We start from the raw sequence: 22,630 nt of genomic DNA on the forward strand, positions 1-22,630 counted from the left end.
CCTTCAGAAAATCTAAAGCGTGTTCAAGTGGCACAGCAAAAAGCCACTGAAAAACCCTGACCCTGGGCCTGGCACATTTTACCATGCACTGGGGAGAGAGATAGTAGACTCATCTAGAACCTGAACTCTGTGAGGACAGGTTCCACTTCTTAGATTTTAGAGGATTGTCAGGTCTCCATGCAGGTTTTTTAATTAACTGCCTGACATCAAAGAAGAAGAAGATACATTCGCTACTCTCGGAAAGTCAATGACCCAGATTTAAGAACAATAGTAATGATTGTTACCAGTTTTGGGACCACTGTGCTAAACCCTTTGTGCACTTAATCTCAATGCAAAACCATAAATTAAGTATTATTATTCTCATTCTTCAAGACACAAACTAACTTGCTCAACATCACACAGCTAGTTAGGAGATCACTTAGAAAGGAAATGGCTTCACATCCTTTTTCATATATCCTAAAAGTGAGTGCTGAACCAAAGTTTTTTTGTACATTTTGAAATCATTTCAAACTTACAGGACAGCTGCAAATATGATACCAACTCTACCCAGAGAACGCCAGCATACTCCCCTCCCAGAGACCAGATTCCCAGAATCCACTAACCTTTATTTAACATTTTGCCGCATTTGCCATGTCATGCCATCTATTGATCCATCTATTTATCTATCTTCTAAACATTTGAGAGTAGGTGGTATGTGACATGCTCCTTGAACACATAATACTTCCACGTACATTTCCTAAGAAGGATATTCAGTAATGGAACCATGTAAGTTACATATTAGTTGGAACCAAAGTTATCAAGTTCAAGAAACTCAACACTGATACACAGCTTACAGACTACATTCCACTTTTCTCATACATCCCAATAATGTCCTTTTGGGCATTTTCTCCTCAATATTAAATCCAGTCCAGGATCATGGGTTGCATTTAATGGTATTGTCTCTTTAGTCTCTCTTTTTATTACGCAAACATATACTCATGTCAGCCACTCCCAAGCATACCATTCTGTGGGATTACTCACACTCACACTGTTATGCCACGTTCACCACCGTCCAAACAGAAACCCTGCACCCATTATGCATTAACTCCTCATTGCCCCTCCTTTGACATCCCATATTGCTAACAATCTTGTTTGGTTTAATAACAATTTACATTCCACAGCATACACATACTATGTTCCTATATCCCTCTGTCCCCCCAACTTTATGTATTTCTTGTTGCAAATGAAGTATTTGTACATTATAGGTCCAGAACCATTGATTTAGCATTACTTGTGATGCATTTACCTTTTAGATCCTGATGCAAGTAAAAGGTAGGCTTACAAACCCAAAACACAACTGTACTGGCATTTTCATTTACCCATGTCATCACCTTTACCAAGGATCTTTATTTCTTCATGCACCTTTGATCTATTGTCTAATGCCCCTTTTTTCCAACTTGCAGAACTCTCTTTAGCATTTCTTTTAGGGCTATTCTAATGGTGACAAAGTCCCTCAGCTTTTGTTTATCTGGGAATGTCTTTATTCCTCCCTCGTTTTTTAAATGATAAATGTATTTCATTAATTATTTAGTTTATGCTCTCGCATTAGGCTTTTACAAGCTGATGAACGCTGACAAATTATTTTCTCCCACAAAACTATAACCACACATTCCCAGACAGGATAAATATATGGCTGAACTGACAGTAATATGCACCACCATTTTATTAATTACATAATAAAACAAATTATCAAGTATCCAAATATTAAGTTATACAGCTCAAAAGGCATATAAAATATTAGATATCTGCTGAATTCATTAGCAGAAACCTACTTTTTTTTTTTGCAAGAAGTTGTGAAGAGAAGGAAAAATTACACTTCAAACAGAGGTAGTAGTTGGTAAACAACTTCTAATAGATACAGAAAAAATTATAAGAATTTCAGAAATTTTATAATTAAGACTTATTGTAACTACCATAACAAAGCATCTCTATCTTTTAAAAATATTTACTAAATTAAAGAGCATATTCTACATATTCTGCACAAGATGAAAGCAACATTTTACTAAAAATATTTAATAGCCCCCTCACATTCGTCAGGCCCTCTGGTTAAATTGCACCCCAAAGTACAAACATTAGATTAACATTAACTGTAAGGCTTTTTTGTCTGGAGACATTAAAGACATGTGCTTCTGTACAATGCAGATTTTCAAAATGGAGGTTTGTCTAATATCACAAAATGAGATTTATAGATAGACATTAAATAATCACTGGTAAAAATCCATCCAACAAAATGACTGTGCAAACTTGATGTATAATGATACAAATGTGGGTGATGTAAACATAAATTGAACAAGCAAATAACCATATATGCCTTACTTTCAATGTTTAAAATGATGGAAGGAATAAGCCACATAAGGTCTAGAATGTTCACAGTTCCTGGGATTTCAAGTTCTGTATGATACTAAAAATATATAAGTATTGTGCTGAGTATTTTGGCACGTACTCTTTCTAAATTTCTTATATATTGATAAGATTCTGGCATGGGAATAGATTTAAAGAAGATATAACTCAAAACTGCATGATTTCAAGAAAGGTAAATAGTCACAAATGATAAGCCCATTTTAAATGCTGATCAACAAAAATCTTTGGCTAAGTGTCCAAATAGGCTGGCACTCTATGTGTCATAGAGGCCATAGGGGTGGCAATTCTGTCAAACTTGTAGCAAAGTAAAACTGCATTTCAATACTCCAATGGAAATTGGAGTAGAAGCTTACTTAGAACATGTTGGCTAATAGGTATGACAAATTATGTCCTCTCTCAAGTTCTCTTTCTGAGGCAGTAGCATCAGATACCCCAGTTTTGTCAAGCATTAACAGTTGTTTCTGTGACCATTGGAGTCATTGAAATGCAGCCACATTTTAGGATGATAGTTCTCCAAATACAAAAGTTGCTTGCTATTAAAAGCTCCATACCACTTTGTCTTATGAACTGCACTGCATCTTCATACAGTATTTTATTCCACCTTCCATCAATGTTAGGGCAAAAAGCACTGGAGCTCTCCCAAGACCTGCAACACAACAAACAGCAATGCAGCAACCAGGTTCTTCATGGAACTTAGCTTTTACAAGACTTAACCAATCATCAACAATCGTGTTGGATGGTGGTGCACCAACATCGAAAGGCCAATCAAGAACATGGATGCCTTCTCTCTCTACAAGAGCCATGTTGTAAGTTGTTGTAGTAGTTTGATATTGTTTATGAATTCCAAAAATAGATATTGGATTATGTTTGTGAACTGGTCTGTTCTTCTGGGCATGTTAGATTGGGTTGGATTCAGAGGTTTCACTTTTACATGATTAAATAATTATTTAGGCTTTGATTTGACCACGTCAGTAAAACAATATGGCAGAAGAGAAAGTTAGAGTTTTGAGCTGGAGCTCCAGGAAGTAAACACACAGAGAAGCAGATACATGATGAAGAGAGAAGGCTCCATTAGACACAGCAGAGGCCCTGAGAAGAGAGGCAAGCTGTAGCCTGATAGTCAATAGCTGGCCTTGTGGAGAGAGCAGAGCAGCTGATCCCAGAGAGAAACAAGTCCCAGGAGAGAGACGAAAGTTATCCCAGCCTACAGCTGATATTGGAAGAAGCTGGGACCATGGAGCCTTAAGAGGAAGAAGAAGCCTGAACCCTTGCAGACATTGCAGCCATCTTGTTCCAACACGTGGCAACATGGTTTGGTGAGGGAAGTAACTTATGCTTTATGGCCTGGTAACTATAAGCTTCTATCCCAAATAAATACCCTTTATAAAAACCAACAGATTTCTGGTATTTTGCATCAGCACCCCTTTGGCTGACTAAAACAGTTGCTTCACATATTCTTACTATCGTGGCAACTCCATACTTCTAAAATTCCTCTATAAATTTCCTTAAGGTTGCTTTGGTTGGATTGTGTGTAATAAATCTCACGTTCTTATATGTGACTTCCACAGGAGCTGGACATTCATTTTAATTTAGTTAAAAAACATTCAATTGGTTTATAGAGAATTTTTAAAAATTGAATACAGAAATGATGTAGAGAAACTGAAATCTACTTTAGTGTATTCCACTTGAAATTCTCAGTGCATTAAGTTTGAAGTTGGGAGTAATGGGAAATGACATGGACCTCCTAACAAGAAGCAGCGATTCTTCAATCCAGTGATACTGATGCAATATAAAGAAGAGCACTGAGATTTACCCCATCCAGGTCAGAGCTCTTGTAAAATGCTCTATGGATTTCAATTCAACACTTCTGTGTCCAGGTAAACCATTCCTTTTTTTTTTTTTTTTTTTAGGTACCAGGCAGAGGATTGAACCTGGAACCTCATACGTGGGAAGCTGACACTCAACCATTGAGCCACATCAGCTCCCCTGAGTTGTTTTGTTTGTTTGTTTGTTTGTTTGTTTGTTTGTTTTAGGAGGCACAGGAACTGAACCCAGGACCTCCCATGTGGGAGGTAGCAGTCAACAACTTGAGCCACATCTGCTCCCACGGTTAACCACTCTTTTGGGGGTTTCTTGGTGAGTAGTAATGAGTTTCCACAGTTCACTTGTCTGCATAGAGATTGTGCTGTGCCTGGCAGTAATCTCCACTGCCCTTCAGAAACTCCATAAATCCAAGAACAGCATAGAACTGAAGAATATGTTTTCTCATTAAAGATTGTGGCCTAATCATAAAGCTGGTCCTTAGACAGCAGTGAAACAGGAAGTGGCAATGGCAGTGGTGAGGTAGACAGCCAAGATGGCACCAGGCTCTACCATGTTGTGAGAAGCTCTGAGGAGATCACTACACTGAGTGGGCCCACAACTGAGGGAGCCAATACTCTCACTGAGGCCCCTCCCTCATTTTGAAAGACAGTTTTGGCAGATAGAACTCTTGGGTGGCACTTTTTTGCTTTCAGCACTTTAAATATGTCATCCCACTACCTTCTTGTCTCCACGGTTTTCTGTGAGAAATCGGCACCTAGTCTTATTGAGACTCTCTTATATATGACACATTGCTTCTCTCTTGTGGCTTTCAGAATTCTCTCTTTATCTTTGGCATTTGACAGTTTGATTATCAGAGGTAGCATGGGTCTATTTGGGTTTATCCTGTGTGGAGTTCCTTGAGCATATTGGATGTGTATATTCATGTCTTTCATGAATTTTGGAGCATTTTCAGTCATTATTTCTTCAAATATTCTTTCTTCCCCTTTCCCTCTTTCTCCTTCTGGACATCCCACAATGCATATATCTGTATGCTTGATGGTGTCCTACAGGTGCTTCAGGGTTTATTCACCTTTCTTCATTCTTTTTTTCTTTCTGCCCCTCAGACTGAAGAATTTCAATTATTCTCAAGCTCACTGATTCTTTCTTCTACCAGTTCCAATCTGCTGTTGAGTTCCTCTAGGGAATTTTAAAAGTTCTGTTCCTGTAATACTCAGATATGTTTGGTTCCTTTTTATGATCTAGCCTCTTATTGACATTATTTTTGTGTTCATCCATTGTTTTCCTAATTTCTTTAGTTCTTTGTCCACATTTTCCTTTAGCGCTTTGAGTGTATTTAGGAAGCTTTTCTTAAAGTCTTTGTCTGGTATGTCCAGGTCTGCTCCCTTCATGATGGTTTCTAATGCTTTAATCTTCTCCTGTGTCTTGCCTCCTTTTTCACCACTTCCTGTTTCTTTGCATGTTTTGTTACCTTTTGTTGAAACCTGGACATTTTTGATATTTTAATGTGTTATTGAAATGTAGACTCTGAGGTATCTGTTCCTTGAGTTGTATCCAGCTGCTGTTATGATAAAGATTTCCTTGAATGCCAGGACTGGACCAAATATGGAAAAGAAGAAGGAGGAAAAGGAGGAGAAAACCACCTTTCTCAGGCTTTGTAGATTGGCCTATGTGAGTGCTGTTGTTCAAAATTTAGCTGTCCTTACAATAAATTTAGAGAATAGTTCAATGCTAAAAAGTAGGATCCTCCTTAGTCTTTTTTGTACATGCACCTTGTCTTGGGCCTGCACATGTGCACATGTGTCCCTAAGAATTGCCCCATTTACATGGATCTGAATGTCCCCTTTTCCCTGGGAAAAATGGCTTCCTCATGATCCCAGGCACTGTACTGTACGTCCCACAGCTAGCAAACCTTTGCTCCTGGCAGGTGTGATTTCACTGTTCTCCTATAATATTCTGTAAGAGAGCTCTGTGAGCTTCCTTCTACATGTAGGGCAAGTTCTGAGATGGCAAGCCCATGATGAGTGCCCTGACAGACTGGCACAGCCATACTTGCTCCCAGTATGTACATGAAGGTTACTCTCTCTGGAATGAGGACCAGGGGCACACAATGGGAGTGTGGGCTGGCTCCATGTTAACTCAGTGAGGAGATGGGGGACAGGCCAGCCAGGGCAACATTTCCTACTATTTTTCAGGTTGTTTTTTTTCTTGTTTCTATGCTTGCCCTGTTATTGCAATCCTTTAACTGTTTTCTGGAGCTTTGAGAAAGATGGTTCTGCCAGCTATTGTCTATTGCTTAAAGCTTCTGTAGGGGAATGGAGTGCTGGAGTGGCTCCCTCTGCCATCTTGATAAGCCAATTTCTCTGAACCAATTTTGAAGACGTTCCATGACCAGGCATCTAGTGGGAAGCTAGGAAAAGGATGGGCTACAGAAGAGGACACCATCTTGCTTCAAACCCTGGGGTCTATGTGTGATTTTCTTATCTGGTCTTGCCAGGGTCTACAGACATCATCCCTATTTGCCAAAGTCTTGTTGAGTAATGTTGGATCTGCTGGTCATATGGCCCACATAGCAGAGCAGTTCATGCTGAAGCCCTGACTGTTGCAGAGCCGACTCTTGCTCTGGGTCCTCTCAGAACTGGCAGCCTCCAGGTTACTTGGTAATTGGATCAAAGTACTCACTAGAATGTGGAAGACACCAAGCATTGTGCTCTGTTTTTTATTTAATTTTAAAAATTACAGCAGTTGTACATTTACATAAAAATCATGCAGAAAGTACAGAGTTCCCTTAAAGGTCCCCCTCACATACACAATTTTCCCTATTATTAACATTTTCCATTAGTATGGCATCTTTGTTACAATTGACAAAGCAGTATTATTATAATTATACTATTAAATATAGTCCATAGATTGCATTAGAGTTAACTGTTTGTGTTGTGCAGTCCTATGATTTGAAATTTTTTTATTGTAGTTAACATATATACAACCTAAGCTTTCCCCTTTTAGCCACATTCAAATAGTAATTTAGTGATGTTAATTCATTCACAATTTTGTGCTACCGTTACCACCATCCATTACCAAAACTTTTCCATCACCACAAACAGAAACTCTATACCAATTAAGCATTAATTCCCCATTCCCCACCCCCATCCCAGACCCTGGTAACTTCCTAAAATTCCAAGGTAGAAACACTACTGTTTGATGACCTGTGATTAGACGACCCATCAATCTAAGCTGGTAACATCCCCCTTTTTTTCCTTGGTATAAGGGTTTTAAAAATTCCAGAGTAGATGTATCTGCTAGCCTTGCACCAGCAATTTCATTCCAAATGTCTCCTGAGAGGCATATACCATATACAGGGATCCATCTTTACCCTTCTTGCTTTCATACCTCTCAGAAATGGGTGTGGAAATGCTCACCATGCTGTGTCCATTCACCAACTGGAAGAAGGCTTGATTAGCAGCATTCAGCTGCAAGCACCTTCTACTTACTTTGATTAGTTCACTCATTTGGACAAGATCTGGTATGAGGAACTTGGTTTTATCCTGTACAGGAAGCTGTTTCTCATCCTTTGTCTTTCTATATCACTGGGATTTTGGTAGGATGCTGCTTTCAGATTAAGTCTGACATATTCTACTCTTTGTTCAAAGGTGCTGGGCTGCTTGAAGGCCTTCTTACTGGCAAGCTGGGGTGGGCGGCACTGGTGGTGATGCTGAGGGGTCTGGCTCACCAGATTTTTTCCCAAATGAGTGGACTTGGCACCCTTGTCGAAATCAGTTGGCTTTAAATTTCAAGGTTTATTTCTGAATTCTCAATTTGATTCCTTTGGTCTTTATGTCTCTCCAGGCTGTTTTGGTTACAGAAGCTTTGTAAAACATTTTATTTTTTTAAAGATTTTAATTTTTCTTAGATTTATTTTATTTATTTATTTCCGCCCCCCTTCATTGTTTGCACTTGCTTTCTGCCCATTGTGTGCTCCCTGTGATTGCTTGTCTTCTTTTTAGGAGTCACCAGGAACCAAATCTAGGACGTCCCATGTGGGAGGGAGGCACCCAATCACTTGAGTCACCTCCACTCCTTGTTTGTTGTTTCTCTCACTGTCCTTCTTTGTTGTGTCTCCTTGTTGCATCAGCTTGCCACACCAGCCCATTGCATCAGCTTGCTGTCTTGCTCATTTTCTCTAGGAGGCACTGGGAACTGAACCTGGACCTCCCACGTGGTAGGCAGGCACCCAACTGCTTGAGCCACATCTGCTTCCCTGTAAAACATTTTAAAATCAGGAAGTATAAATCCTTCAATTTCATTCTTATTTTTCAGGATGGTTTTGACTGTTCAGAGCTGCTTATCCTTCCATATAAATTTGACGATTGGCTTTTCCATTTCTTCAAAGAAAGCTGTTGGAATTTTGAGTGGGATTGCATTGAATCTGTACATTGCTTTGAGTAGTAATGACATCTTAACAATATTTAGTCTTTCATTTAATAATCTCCAAGTGTCCTTCCATTTATTTCTTTGATTTTTTTAAAGCAATGTTTTGTAGTTTTCTGTGTATGAGTCTTTTATGTCCTTGTTAGATTTATTCCTGGGAATTTGATTCTTCTATTTGCTATTGTAAATGGAATTTTTCTTGATTTCTCTTTCAGATTGCTCATTACTAGTGCACAGAAACACTACTGGTTCTGGCATGTTGATATTGTACCACAACACTTTGTTGAATTTGTTTATTAGTTTCAGTAGCTTTGTTGTGGATTTTTCAGGATTTTCTGTATATAGAATCCTGCCACCTGCAAATAGGGGAAGTTTTACTTTTCATTTCCAATTTGGATGCCTTTTATTTCTCTTGCCTTATTGCTCTGGCCAGAATTTCCAGTACAATGTTGAATAACAGTGGTGACAGTGAGTATCCTTATCTTGTTCCTGATCTTAGAGGTTAGCTGTGGGTTTTTCATATGTGCCCTCTATCATATTGAGGAAGTTTCCTTCTATTCCTAGTTTTCTAAGTGGTTTTATCTAGAAGAGGTGCTGGATTTTGTCAAATGCCTTTCCTCTGTCAATCAAAATGATTATGTGTTTTTTTTTCCTTCATTCTGTTAATATGCTGTATTACATTAATTGATTTTCTTATGTTGAACCACACTTGCACACCTAGAATGAATCTCACTTGATCATGCTGAATTATTTTTTAATGTGTTATTGGATTTGCTTTGCTAGTATTTTGTAGAGGATATTTTCAGTTATATACATAAGCAATATTGGTCTGTTATTTTCTTTTATTGTGGTATCTTTATCTGGTTTTGATATGAGGGTGATGTTGGCCTCATAGAATGAATTAGGGAATGTTCTCTCCTCTTCAAGTTTTTGGAAGAGTTTGAATGGGACTGAAGTTAATTCCTCTTGGAATGTTTGTTTAAATTCCCCCATGAAGCCATCTGACCCCTGGTTCTTCTTTGGTGGGAGGTTATTTGGTGATTCAATCTCTTTATTTGTTATTTCTCTATTGACATCTATTTCTTCTTGTGAGTATATGTTGTCTGTACGTTTCTAGAATTTCTCCATTTCATGTAAGTTTTCTAATTTATTGGGGTACAGTTGTTCATAGTATCCTCTTATAATCCTTTTAGTTTCTATATAGTCAGTATTAATGCCCCCCATTTCATTTTTTATTTTAGTCATTTGCATCCTTTCTGGTTTTTTTTTTGCCATTCTAGCTAAAGGTTTTTAGATTTTATTAATCTTTTCAGAAAATCAACTTTTGGTTTTGTTGCTTCTCTCTATTGTTTTTTCATTTTCTATTTCATTTATTTCTTCTCTATTTTTTTTTTTTGTTCTTGTTATTGCCTTCCTTATGCTCACTCTGATATAGTTTATTCTTTATCTAGAACACCCAATGTGAAGTTAGGTCTCTGATTTGAGATCTTTCTTCTTTTTTGATTTAAGCATTTATTTCTTTTTCTTTTTTTAATTTTTAATTTTTGCTTTTTCATTTTGTATATTATTTTCTGATGTAAGCATTTAGAGCTACAAATTTCATTCTCAGCACAGCCTTTATTGCATCTCATATGCTTTGGTATATTGTGTTTAAATTTGCCTCAAGGTATTTCCTAATTTCCCTTGTGATTTCTTCTTTTACCTATTGGTTGTTTAAGAGGATGTTGTTTAATTTCTACATGTATGTGAATTTTCCAGTTCTCCCTCTATTATTGATTTCTAGCTTCATTTCAATGTGGTCAGAGAATATACATGGGATGATTTCAATATTTTTAATTTATTGTGACTTGTTTTACAACCTAACATATGGTCTATCCTGAAGTATGATCCATGTGCACTAGATATTATGTGTGTTATACTGCAGTTGGGTGAAGTGTTCTACCTAGGTCTGTTAGGTCTAATTGGTTTATAGTATTGTTCAAGTCTTCTATTTCCTTATTGATTATCTGTCTGGATATTCTATCCATTGTGAAAGTGGGATGTTAAAGTCTCCTACTATTAATGGAGAACTGTCCATTTATCCCTTCAAATTAAATCTGTGAACATTTGTTTCACATATTTTTGAGGTTCTGCTGTAAGGTGTATATGAATTTATAATTTTTATATCTTTTAAAAAAATATTTATTTTATTTATTTATTTCTTCCTGCCCCTTTGTTGTTTGCATTTGCTGGGTCTGTTTGTTGTGCACTGTTACTCTCTTTTTAAGAGGCACTGGGAACTGAATCTGGGACCTCCCATGCAGGAGGAAGACACTGCTTTGTTGCATCTCTCATTGTGTTTCCCTGCTGTGTCTCTTGGTTGCATCACCTTACTGTATCAGCTTGCCATGTCAGCCCATCACATCAGCTCACTGTCTTGCTTGTTTTCCCTAGGAGGCACTGTGAACCGAACCTGGACCTCCTATGCAGTAGTCAGGAGCCCAGTAGCCTGAGCCACATCTGCTTCCCTATAATTGTTGTATCTCTTGTTGTACTGACACCTCTATTAATATATAGTGACCTTCTTTGTCCCTTATAAATGTTTTTTACCTAAAGTCTATTTTATCTGATATTACTATAACTACCTGAGCTCTCTTTTGGTTTTTATTTGCATGGTGAATTTTTTTTTTTTACATCCTTTTGTTTTCAACCTACTTGTGTCATTGAATTTAGGGTGAGACTTTTGTAAACAGAACATAGTTGGGTCATGCTTTTTTTCTAATTCTGCTGGTCTCTGCTTTTGACAGGAAGTTTTAATCCATTTACATTTAAAGTAACTACTTATATTGCAGGACTTTCTTCTGCCATTTTGTTATTTGGCCTTTGTAAGTCTTACACATTTTTTTGGCCTTAGATCCTTCTTTCAAGCCTACTTTCATATGTATTTGATTTTTTGAAGTTGCCAATTTGAGTCCCCTGTCATTTTCTTTTTTTATTTCTTCATTTTTTAAATTTATTATTTTGAAAAATATGTTCAAACTTACAGGACAGTTACAAAAATAATACAAAACCCATACACAGAGCTCCAACATATCCCTATCCCCCAGATATTCAGATCAACCAATTAAAACTTTTTGCTTCATTTCATCTATCTATCTATCTATCTATCTATCTATCTATCTATCTATCTGTCTGTCTGTCTGTCTGTCTGTCTGTCTGTCTATCTGTCTGTCTATCTATCTATCAATCAATGCATTTTCTGAATTCTTGAGTGTGGATTGTTTATATCATGATCCTTTACCACTTAATACTGCCAGGTATATTTCCTGAGTATAAGGGTATTCACTTATGTAACTGCCTTAAGTGCAGTTAAGTTCAAGCAATTTAACACTGATATAAATCTTGAAAGCCATGTTCCAGTTTTTTTCATATGTCTCAATAATGTCCCTTTGAGCCTAGCCCTTTCTAGGTCCCATTCAGGATAATGTATTGTATTTGTCATTGTCTCTTTAGTTGCTCTTTCTTTTATCCCCCCTAAATTTTGGCAATCTACATTTATACTTTCCCCATCTCAACTACTCCCAAACATACTCTTCATTGGGATTAATCACAATCACAATATTGTGGTATCCTCCCCACCTTCCATTACTGAAACTTTCCCATCTCCCCAAACAGAAACCCTACATCCATTTTATATTAACTCCCCATTACCCCTGCCCTCCTTGCCTGACCACTTTTACTCTAATTTCTGTCACTATGAACTTGCATATTCTCTGATGTTTTCTTCGTAGTTACCATGGGGATTAAATTTAACATACTAATCTGTAACAATCTTATTTGCTTTCACACCAACTTAACTTCAATAGTACACACAGATTATGCTCCTATACCCTCCATCCCTCCACCTTTATGTAGTTCTAGTCACAAATAGCATGATCATACATAATGAATAAAAAACCACTGATTTATCATTAGATTTTATGCATTTGCCTTTTAGATCTTGTAGAAAGTAAAAAGTGGAGTTAACCAAAAATATAATAGTACTGGCATTTATACTTACTCATGTCATTACCCTCACCAGATCTTTATTTCTTCATGTGGCTTTAATCTATTATCTAGTGTCTTTTCCTTTCAACCTGCAGAACACTCTCTTTAGCATCTCTTGTAAGTCCAGTCTAGTGGTGATAAAATCCCTCAGGTTTTGTTTATCTGCAAAAGTTGTATTCTCTCCTCTCTTTATCTTTTTTTAAAGGAGGTAGTGGGCATTGAACCCAGGAGCTTGTACATTGGAAGCAGGGACTCAAACCATTGAGCTACATCCACTCCCTCACCTTCATTTTTGAAAAAACAATTTTGCCATATATAGAACTCTTGGGTGCCCATTTTTGCTTTCAGCACTTTAAATATGTCATCCCACTGCCTTCTTACCTCCATGGAAAATCAGCACATATTCTTACTGAGACATCCTTACATGTCACACATTGCTTCTCTCTTGTACTTTCAGAATTATCTTTTTATCTTTGGCATTTGACGACCTGATTATAATATGCCATGGTGTATTTGGGTTTATCTTGTTTGGAGTTCTTTGAGGATTGTGGATATGTATATTCATGACTTTCATTAAATTTGGGAAGTTTTCAACCATTATTTCTTTGAATATTCTGTCCACGTCTTTTCTCTTTCTTCTCCTTCTGGGATTTCCACAATGCGTATATTCTTACACTTAATGGTATCTCATAGGTCCTCAAGGTTTATTCACTTTTATTCCTTCTTTACTGTTTCTGCTCCTAAGACAGGATGACTTCACTTGTCATATCATCAAATTCACTAATCCTTTCTTCTGTCAGCTGCAATCTGCTGTTGAACTCCTTTAGAGAATTTTTAATGTGTTACTGTAGTCTTCAGCTCTGTTTGGTTCCTTTTCATAATTTACATATCACTATTGATATTCTCTTTGTGTTCATCTATAATTTTCTTGATTTATTTAGTTCTTTGTCCACATTTTCCTTTAGTTCTTTGAGCATATTTGGGACTATTTTTTAAAAATGTTTGTCTGATATGTCACAGTTCTAGTCCTCCTTGTTGATGGTTTATAATGTTTTAAATTTCTTCTTCGTCCTGGCCATCACTTCCTATGTTTTGTAAACTTTTGTTGAAATGTAGATATTTTGATATTTTAACATGTCATTTCTGAAATCAGACTGTGGTATCTGCTTCTGAAATTTGTATCTAGCTAGTATTATGATCTAGTTTTCCTTGAATATCAGGAGTTTTTTTTTTAATAAAAAAAGAAGATTAAATAGAAATTTAAAAATTAAAAAAAAAAAGAAGGAAAAAAGAAAACACCTTTGCCTTTCCCCAGGCAGCACAACTTGAATGTTCTTCCATAGCTTTCTGAGGAGAGCCTGGTGAAGGCTGGGGTGGGACCAGTCAGAGTGCCATGAGATCCTACTCCTTTTAGTAGCTTTTTTCTTGATTCAGCACTTACCCTGCTACTGCAATTCTTTAAGTGATTTCTGGAGAACTGAGAAAGATATTTCTGTCAGTTTTTGCTGTTTGTTCAAAGTTTCTGTTGGGGGGCAGAACCCTGAAATGTCTCACACCACCATCCAGGGTGGGCTCTCTCATTTTTTCTGTATGTATTTTTCATATATTTTCTTTATGGTGACCATGGGGCTTAAATTTAATATCCTAAATATAAAATAATCAAGTTTGATTTAATACCAACTTAGCTTAGAAGTATACACATTGTTCTTATACTGCTATGTCTCCCTATCTTTTTGTTATATTTGTTACAAATTTTATCTTTACACATCATGTGCCCCAAACCATAGATTTATCATTATTTTTAATACATTTTTTATTAGGAAAGTTGTGAACTGTATTAGTCAGCCAAAGAGGTGCTGATGCAAAATACCAGAAATTAGTTGGTTTATAAAGGGTATTTATTTGGGGGAGGAGCTTACAGATACCAGGCCATAAAGCATAAGTTAATTCGCTCACCAGTCTATTTTCACATGTTGGAGCAAGCTGACTGCCAACATCTGTGAAGGTTCGGGCTTCTTGGGTTCCTCTCTTCCCAGGGCTTGCTTCTTTCCAGGTTTAGAGTTCCTCTCTTCCTCTCTTAGGGAAGAGAGGAGCCAGCTTTAGGCTTCAGCATCAAAACTCCAACATCAAAAACCCTCCAACTCTGTCCTTTGCCATGTCTTTTATCTGTGAGTCCCCACCCACCAAAGGGGTGGGGACTGAATGCCCTACTGGCAAAAGAGGTTTACCTGATTACTTAATCAAGTAAACTTCTGAATCCAATGTAATCTAATATGACCAGAGGAAAAGATCAGTGCACAAACGTAATCCAATATTTCTTTTTGGAATTCATCAATAATATCAAATTGCTACATGAACTTACAAAACAATCATGTACATGTGTGGAATTCCCATACAACATTCCTCCACCAACACACTACATTGTTGTAGAACATTTGTTACTACCATTAATTTTTTTTCTTTTATTATCTTTTTTTAAAAGATACATAGGTCACACAAAATGTTACATTAAAAAATATAAGAGGTTCCCATATAACCCCCTCCCCCCCTCCTACATCAACAACCTCTTTCATCATTGTGGCACATTCACCGCATTTGATGAATACATTTGGTGAAGTGGATATTGCCATCCCAGGGTCCTCAGGAAGGAGGAATAAAATATGGGTTAGAGTGGACTTACTGGTATTCTACTATAGAATTATTGTGACACTAGCAATGGAAGAAACTGTATCATTGATGTGAAGACAGTGGCCATGGGAGTTGCTGAGAGCAGGGAGGGGGAAGAAGAGGTGTGATATGGGGGCATTTTCAGGACTTGGAGTTATCCTGAATGATATTGCAGGGACATATGTAGGACGTTATATATCCTGCCATAACCCATTGAATGGACTGGGAGAGAGTATAAACTACAATATAGGGAAGCAGATGTGGCTCAACTGATAGAGCATCCACCTACCATATAGGAAGTCCAGGGTTCGAACCTAGGGCCTCCTGGCCTTTGTGGTGAGCTGGCCCATGCACAGTGCTGCCGTGTGCAAGGAGTGCCATGCCACGCAGGGGTGTCCCCCAAGTAGGGGTGCCCCATGTGCAAGGAGTGTGCCCTGCAAGGAGAGCTGCCCTGTGTGTAAAGCACAGCCCACCCAGGAGTGGTGAGGCATACAAGGAGAGCTGAAGCAGCAAGATGACACATCAAAAAGAGACGCAGATTCCTGTGTCACCTGATGAGAATGCAAGCGGGCACAGAAGAACACACAGCGATGGACACAAGAGAGCAGGCAACGGGGCGGGAGGAGAAAGGGAGAGAAATAAATAAAAATAAATCTTAAAAAAACCCTTCACTTTAAAAAAAAACAAAACTACAATGTAAACTATCATTAATTTTTAAACTTTTGCATTTTAGGACAAATAATATGTAAAGAGTAGCATTACATACCAAAAAATACAATGTGGTATGCCACTTTGGCCCACTGTTTAGTTTCCTTTCCTTTTAGTCTGAAGAACTCCCTTTAGCACTACTTGTAGTGATGACAAACTCCATCAGTCTTTATTTATCTGGAAATGTCTTAACCTCTCCTGCATTTTTGAAAAACGGTCTTGCCATGTCTATAATTCTTGGTTGGCAATTGTTTTCTTTCAGCACTTTAAATATTTCATCTCACTACCATCTCACCTCCACAATTTGTTTCGAGCACCTTAATGTTATTGAGGCTTGCTTGTACATAACATGTTGGTTTCTCTGCAGCTTTCAGAACTCTCTCCTTGTCCTTGGCATTCAACATTTTCACTACTATATGTCTCAGCATGGTTCCCTTTAAGTTACCCTGTTTGGGGTTTGTTGGGATTCTTAAATATGCATATTCATGTTTTTCATTAAATTTGGAAGTTTTCTGCAATTATTTCTTTGAAAATTCCTTCTACCGATGTTTTAGTTTCCTAGGCTGCTGAAAGCAGATACCATACAAAGGGGTTGACTTTTAACAATGGAGATTTATTAGCTTACAGTTTTTTAAAAAAATTTAAACACTCTTTTAATAACTAAAAAGACAGTCGACACAACCAAAATACTATAGGCATATAAATACATGTATTCTTTTAAAAAATTTTCATTACCTTTTTTTTAAAGATACATAAATCACACAAAATGTTACAATAAAAAATAGAAGAGGTTCCCATATACCCCACTCCCTACACTCCACACTCCTCCCACATCGACAACTTCTTTCATTAGTGTGGTACATTCATTGCATTTGATGAGTACATTTTGGAGCATTGCTACACAACATAGATTATAGTTTATGTTGTAGTTTACACTCTCTCCCAGTCCATTCAGAGAGTTATGGCAGGATATATAATGTCCTGCATCTGTCCCTGCAATATCATTCAGGACAATGCCAAGTCTTGAAAATGCCCCAGGGCAGTGGACTTAGTCCAGTGGTTAGGGTGTCCGTCTACCACATGGGAGGTCCGCGGTTCAAACCCCGGGCCTCCTTGACCCGTGTGGAGCTGGCCCATGCGCAGTGCTGATGCATGCAAGGAGTGCCCTGCCATGCAGGAGTGTCCTCCGCGTAGGGGAGCCCCACGTGCAAGGAGTGCGCCCCATAAGGAGAGCCGCCCAGTGTGAAAGAAAGTGCAGCCTGCCCAGGAATAGCACTGCCCACACGGAGAGCTGACACAACAAGATGACACAACAAAAAGAAACACAGATTCCCGTGCTGCTGACAACAACAGAAGCAGACAGAGAAGACGCAGCAAATAGACACAGAGAATGGACAACTGGGGGGGGGGGGAGGGAGGGAAGAGAAATAAATAAACAAATCTTTAAAAAAAAAAGAAAAGAAAATGCCCCAATATCAAGCATCTTTTCCCTTCTCCCTGCCTTCAGCAACTACTGCGGCCACTGTCTGCACATCAATGACATAATTTCTTCCATTGCTAGAGTCACAATAATTCTATAGTAGAATACCAGTTAGTCCACTCTAATCCATACTTTATTCCTCCATCCTGTGGACCCTGTTGATGGTGATATCCATTCTACCTTTAAATCGAGAGGGGGCTTAGATCCCACATGGCTGATGGATGGGATTCTCCTGCTTGCAGTTATAGACTCTCTTGGTTCCCTGTTGTGGTGGTTGGCCATCCTCACCTCCCTGTTAGCTGACCTAGGTAAGTCCAACAAACCAGACAGTAGGTGTTGCAACTCTGCTGAGGCTTAGGGCCCAGCTGGCACATGGACAGTCCAGAGAGTCAAGTCTTCTGGGCACACCCAACCCCAGCGCCAACCACAGTTTCAGTAAAAGTGACAGAAGAGGCATGTGTAGAAAGGTCACATCTGAGTCCAACTCCATCACACTCAGGAGCACAAATTCCAAAGTAGGGCCCACTGGCAAGGCACTGAACTCCAGAGCCATCTGCCATGCCTGTAGAACCTGTGTGTCTCCGTAGCCCTCAGGAGCTCCAGTACCTGGGGTTGTATCTACTTTGGCTGTCTCTGGGATCCTCCTGAGATGTGTGTAAGTGCAACCCCTCTGATGACCTCCCAACTCATTTTGAAGTCTCTTAGCCATAAAAACAAAGAAGAAGACGCAGCAAATAGACACAGAGAACAGACAACTGGGGTGGGGGTGGGGGTGGGGGGAAGGGGAGAGAAATGAATAAATAAATAAATCTTTTAAAAAAACAACTCATTGGCATTCTTAATAAGTCAGTTTCCTGTACCGGATCAAAGCAAGTCTAATTAGTGGGCCCAAGGTGAGGAGATGAAGCCTACTGCTGGTAATAGATGGTTTTGAGCTGTTCTTTTTTATCTATATCCCTAGCCTGTCAACTAATCTGAGGGCGAAAAAATTGAAAAACTGCCTCTATAGGACCAGTTCTCAACTATCATCACCTCCCTGTTAGCTGACCTGGGTAGGTCCAACGAACCAGAGAGTGGGTGTTGCAACTCTGCTGAGGCTCAGGGCCCAGCGGGCACATAGAGTCCAGAGATTTAAGTCTCCTGAGCATAAACCAACCGCAGCATCAACCACAGGTTCAGGAAAAGTGACAGACGAGGCATGTGTAGAGAGGTCACATCTGAGTCCAACCCAATCACACTCAGGAATACAAATTCCAAAGTAGGGCCTATTGGCAAGGCACCAAACTCATGAAAGATCCATCTTTCATGACTGTAGGGCCTGGGTGTCTCTGTAGCCCCCAGGAGCAGCACTACCTTGGGTTGTATCCACTTTGGCTGTCTCTGAGATCCTGCCGAGATGTGCTTAAGTGTGGCCCCTCTGATGACCTCTGACTCATTCTGAAGTCTCTTAGACATATAAACTCATTTGTCTTTACCATTTCCCCCTTTTATTCAAGGTCTTTTTCTAGTTGCATCACCAGCTGGTGCTTAGCAGTAATCCCTCAGCTCATTCTTGGGAGTCATGTCCCACATTGGGGAAAGGTAATGCTTTTACATGCTGAGTTTGGCTTAGAGAGTGGCCACATTAGAGCAACATGGAAGCTCTCAGGAGGTAATTCTTAGGCACCCTGCAGCTCTAGGCTGAATTGAAATTTCAAGCACACAGGCTCATAAGCATAGTCATCAGTATCAAGGGCCCGTCATTGGACAATCTTTCTTCTCTGGTCTTTACCCTTGTAGTTGGGGGATTGTTGCAATCCATTGGGGAGTGCAACAGAGTTCCCTGGAATGAGAACTCAGCACTCCCTCAGTTGTCATGTGATTCTCTACCCTCTCTGTCAGTACTCAATGAACATCTGAATACATCTATATAACCTATATGCATGCCCAGGAGAACTCTCTCCCACCCATGCATCCTCCATCAATGACACCCCACATCAGTGATCCTCCCCTGCCATAGTTGAACCCCTCTGTGACCCAAAACTTCTTAAAAAATGAAGTCTAATATATTGCCAAATTCAATTAATAGGAAAATGAAATAGTAATGATAGGTTTAAAGTTCAGAAATAGAATACATAATAATTTAGAAAAACTAAAATAAAGTAAAAAATGAATTGGGGCATTAAAACATGAAAAATATAAATTTTTTTGACATTTTGCTTTTCATTACTGTAATAGGTGTTGCCCTATATGTACAGTGGCAAGGCAATCTCTTCCATTTCTTTCTCACTGTCTACAGCCTTTTTTAAATTATAGCTTCAAAAAAGTTTTAGGTCACAGTAAAGTCACATATGGAATATAGGGAACTCCCATATACCCTACATCAAACCCTTTTCCCCCTTCCCCAGCAATGATCTTTTTACATGTGGATGTTATATTTGTTGCAACTGATATACAGATATTGAAACATAGCTACCAAACATGGTTCCATTATGGTTTACATTATGGTTTACATTTTAGACTGTACACTTTTATAAATTTTTGGTTACATTATGATTTACATTATGGTTTACATTTTAGACTATACACCTTTATAAATTTTGGTGATATTTAAAATGGCCTGTATCCATTATTGCAGGGTCATGCAGAACAGTTCCATTGACACCTAGTTACCCCCTCTTCCATCTTTTCTTATTTATTTATTTCTCTCCCCTTCCCCCCCACCCCAGTTGTCTGTTCTCTGTGTCTATTTGTTGTGTCTTCACGGTCTGCTTCTGTTGTTGTCAGCGGCACGGGAATCTGTGTTTCTTTTTTTTTGCTGCATCATCTTGTTGTGTCATTTCTCCATGTGGGCGGCGCCATTCTTAGGCAGGCTGCACTTTCTTTGGCGCTGGGTGGCTCTCCCTACGGGGCACACTCCTTGCGCGTGGGGTTCCACTATGCGGGGGATACCCCTGCATGGCATGGCACTCCTTGTGTGCGTCAGCACTGTGCCTGGGCCAGCTCCACACGGGTCATGGAGGCCTGGGGTTTGAACCACGGACCTTCCATGTGGTAGACGGATGTCCTACCCACTGGTACAAGTCCACCGCCACTCTTCCATCTTTTCTATTCCTCTCTCTGCCTCCTTTTAGGGCCCACAGTGACAACCAAGCTCCACTGCTTGAAAGATAAGACTCATAGATACTTGCAACAATGCTGAGGGCTTGACACACTAGTCTGTCATCCCCTATTGGGAGCCACCCATGCTCTTGAGAGATACCCTGCCCTCTGTTTGAGAACATCAGGCCTCGCCAGGATGGGGGCATAACACCTTCCTGCTCATTGTATGGGTCTACACTAACCGATATAACACACTATGATATGTAGAGCATTCACACACTCCCTAGAAGCCTGCCCCGGGTGCACCTTGTGCCACATGCCTCCCGTCAAACACCATAAACCAGTAACCCTTCCTTATTATATTTTCTAAAGAGTTTTCTCAACATTATAGTTTCAACCACTTTCCTGACAATCTCCCGTGTTCACTTGCTTCCCCAACTCCCCCATTTCTTGAACCATCTGACCCATCCTCCCAACTCTAGTCCCCCTCAAGCCTTCAAAGCCCAACCCAGTAGTATCCCTGTGCCCCCATCTTATCCCTTCACTGCACAACTACTTACCTCTACTTTGTCATAGATTTTGCCCATGTGGGGGTTGGCTCACAACCTTCCTCTCCCTTCCAATTTCCTATAAGCCTATCTTCTAGTCTCGCTCTCTAAGATAGTTTGATTTGTTTAATTCATATCAGAGAGGTCATGTAGTATTTGTCCTTCAATGCCTGGCTTGCTTCACTCAACATAAGGTCCTCAAGATTCATCCATATTATCCCTTGTGTTTGTACTGTATTCCTTCTCATAGCTGAGTAGTACTCCATCGTATGTATATACCACATTCTGTTTATCTATTCGTCTGTTAATGGGCATTTGGGTTGATTCCAACTTTTGGCAATAGTGAATAATGCTGCTATGAACGTTGGTGTGCATATATCGGTTTGTGTTCTTGCTTTAAGTTCTTCTGGTATATACCCAACAGTGGAATTGCTGGGTCATATGGCAAATCTATAGCTAGTTTTTTGAGGAACTGCCAAACTGTCCTTCAGAATGGCTAGATCCTTCTACATTCCCACCAGCAGTAGATGAGTGTTCCCATTCCTCCATATCCTCTCCAACACTTGTAGTCCTCTGTTTTTTTTAATAGCTGCCAGTCTAATGGGTGTAAAATAGTATTTAATTGTAGTTTTGATTTGCATTTCCCTAATAGCTAGTCATATTGAGCATCTTTTCATGTGCTTTTTAGCCATTTGTATTTCTTTGAAGAAGCGTCTGTTCAAATCTCTTGCCCATTTTTTTTTTTAATTTTTTTATTTTTTATTGACTTTGTAATAATATTACATTAAAAATATATATGTGAGGTCCCATTCAACCCCACCCCCCCACCCCCCCTCTCCCCCCCCCCCCAACAACACTCGTTCCCATCATCATGACACATCCATTGGATTTGGTAAGTACATCTTTGGGCACCTCTGCACCTCATATACATTGGTTCACATCATGGCCTATACTCTCCTCTATTCCATCATGTAGGCCCTGTGAGGATTTACAATGTCCGGTGATTACCTCTGAAGCACCATCCAGGGCAGCTCCATGTCCCGAAGACACCTCCACCTCTCATCTCTTCCTGCCTTTCCCCATACCCTTTGTCCATTATGTCCACTTTTCCCAATCCAATGCCACCTCTTCTATGTGGACACTGGATTGGTTGTGTCCATTGCACCTTTATGTCAAGAGGAGGTTGCCCATTTTTTGAATGGGTTGTTCACCCTTTTATTTTCACGATATAGGATTTCTTTATATATGTTGGATATTAGGCTCCTATCAGATATATGGTTACCAAATACCAATGTGTAGGTTGTAATACATGTATTCTTAAATTCTAATTTCACTTGGAAGAAAGTTTTCCTCCTTCTTAGATGTGGGAAGCCAAGAGCCATAGCTTGTTGTGAAGTGAAGGCCTTCTTCAAACCCCTTCATAACCAAAAATGACATCAACTCTTCCCTTTCCCATTTTTACTTTTTATAC

At 39.1% G+C, this 22,630-nt stretch overlaps 1 pseudogene; it reads right to left on the minus strand.

The window, feature by feature from the left end:
- Positions 1-2,848: 2,848 nt before the first annotated feature.
- Positions 2,849-16,478, minus strand: LOC105746982 (protein tyrosine phosphatase type IVA 1 pseudogene; annotated as a pseudogene).
- Between the last annotated feature and the right edge of the window lie 6,152 nt (positions 16,479-22,630).

The sequence above is a fragment of the Dasypus novemcinctus genome, chromosome X (assembly GCF_030445035.2).
Source record: "Dasypus novemcinctus isolate mDasNov1 chromosome X, mDasNov1.1.hap2, whole genome shotgun sequence".
NCBI classification, from domain to species: domain Eukaryota; kingdom Metazoa; phylum Chordata; class Mammalia; order Cingulata; family Dasypodidae; genus Dasypus; species Dasypus novemcinctus.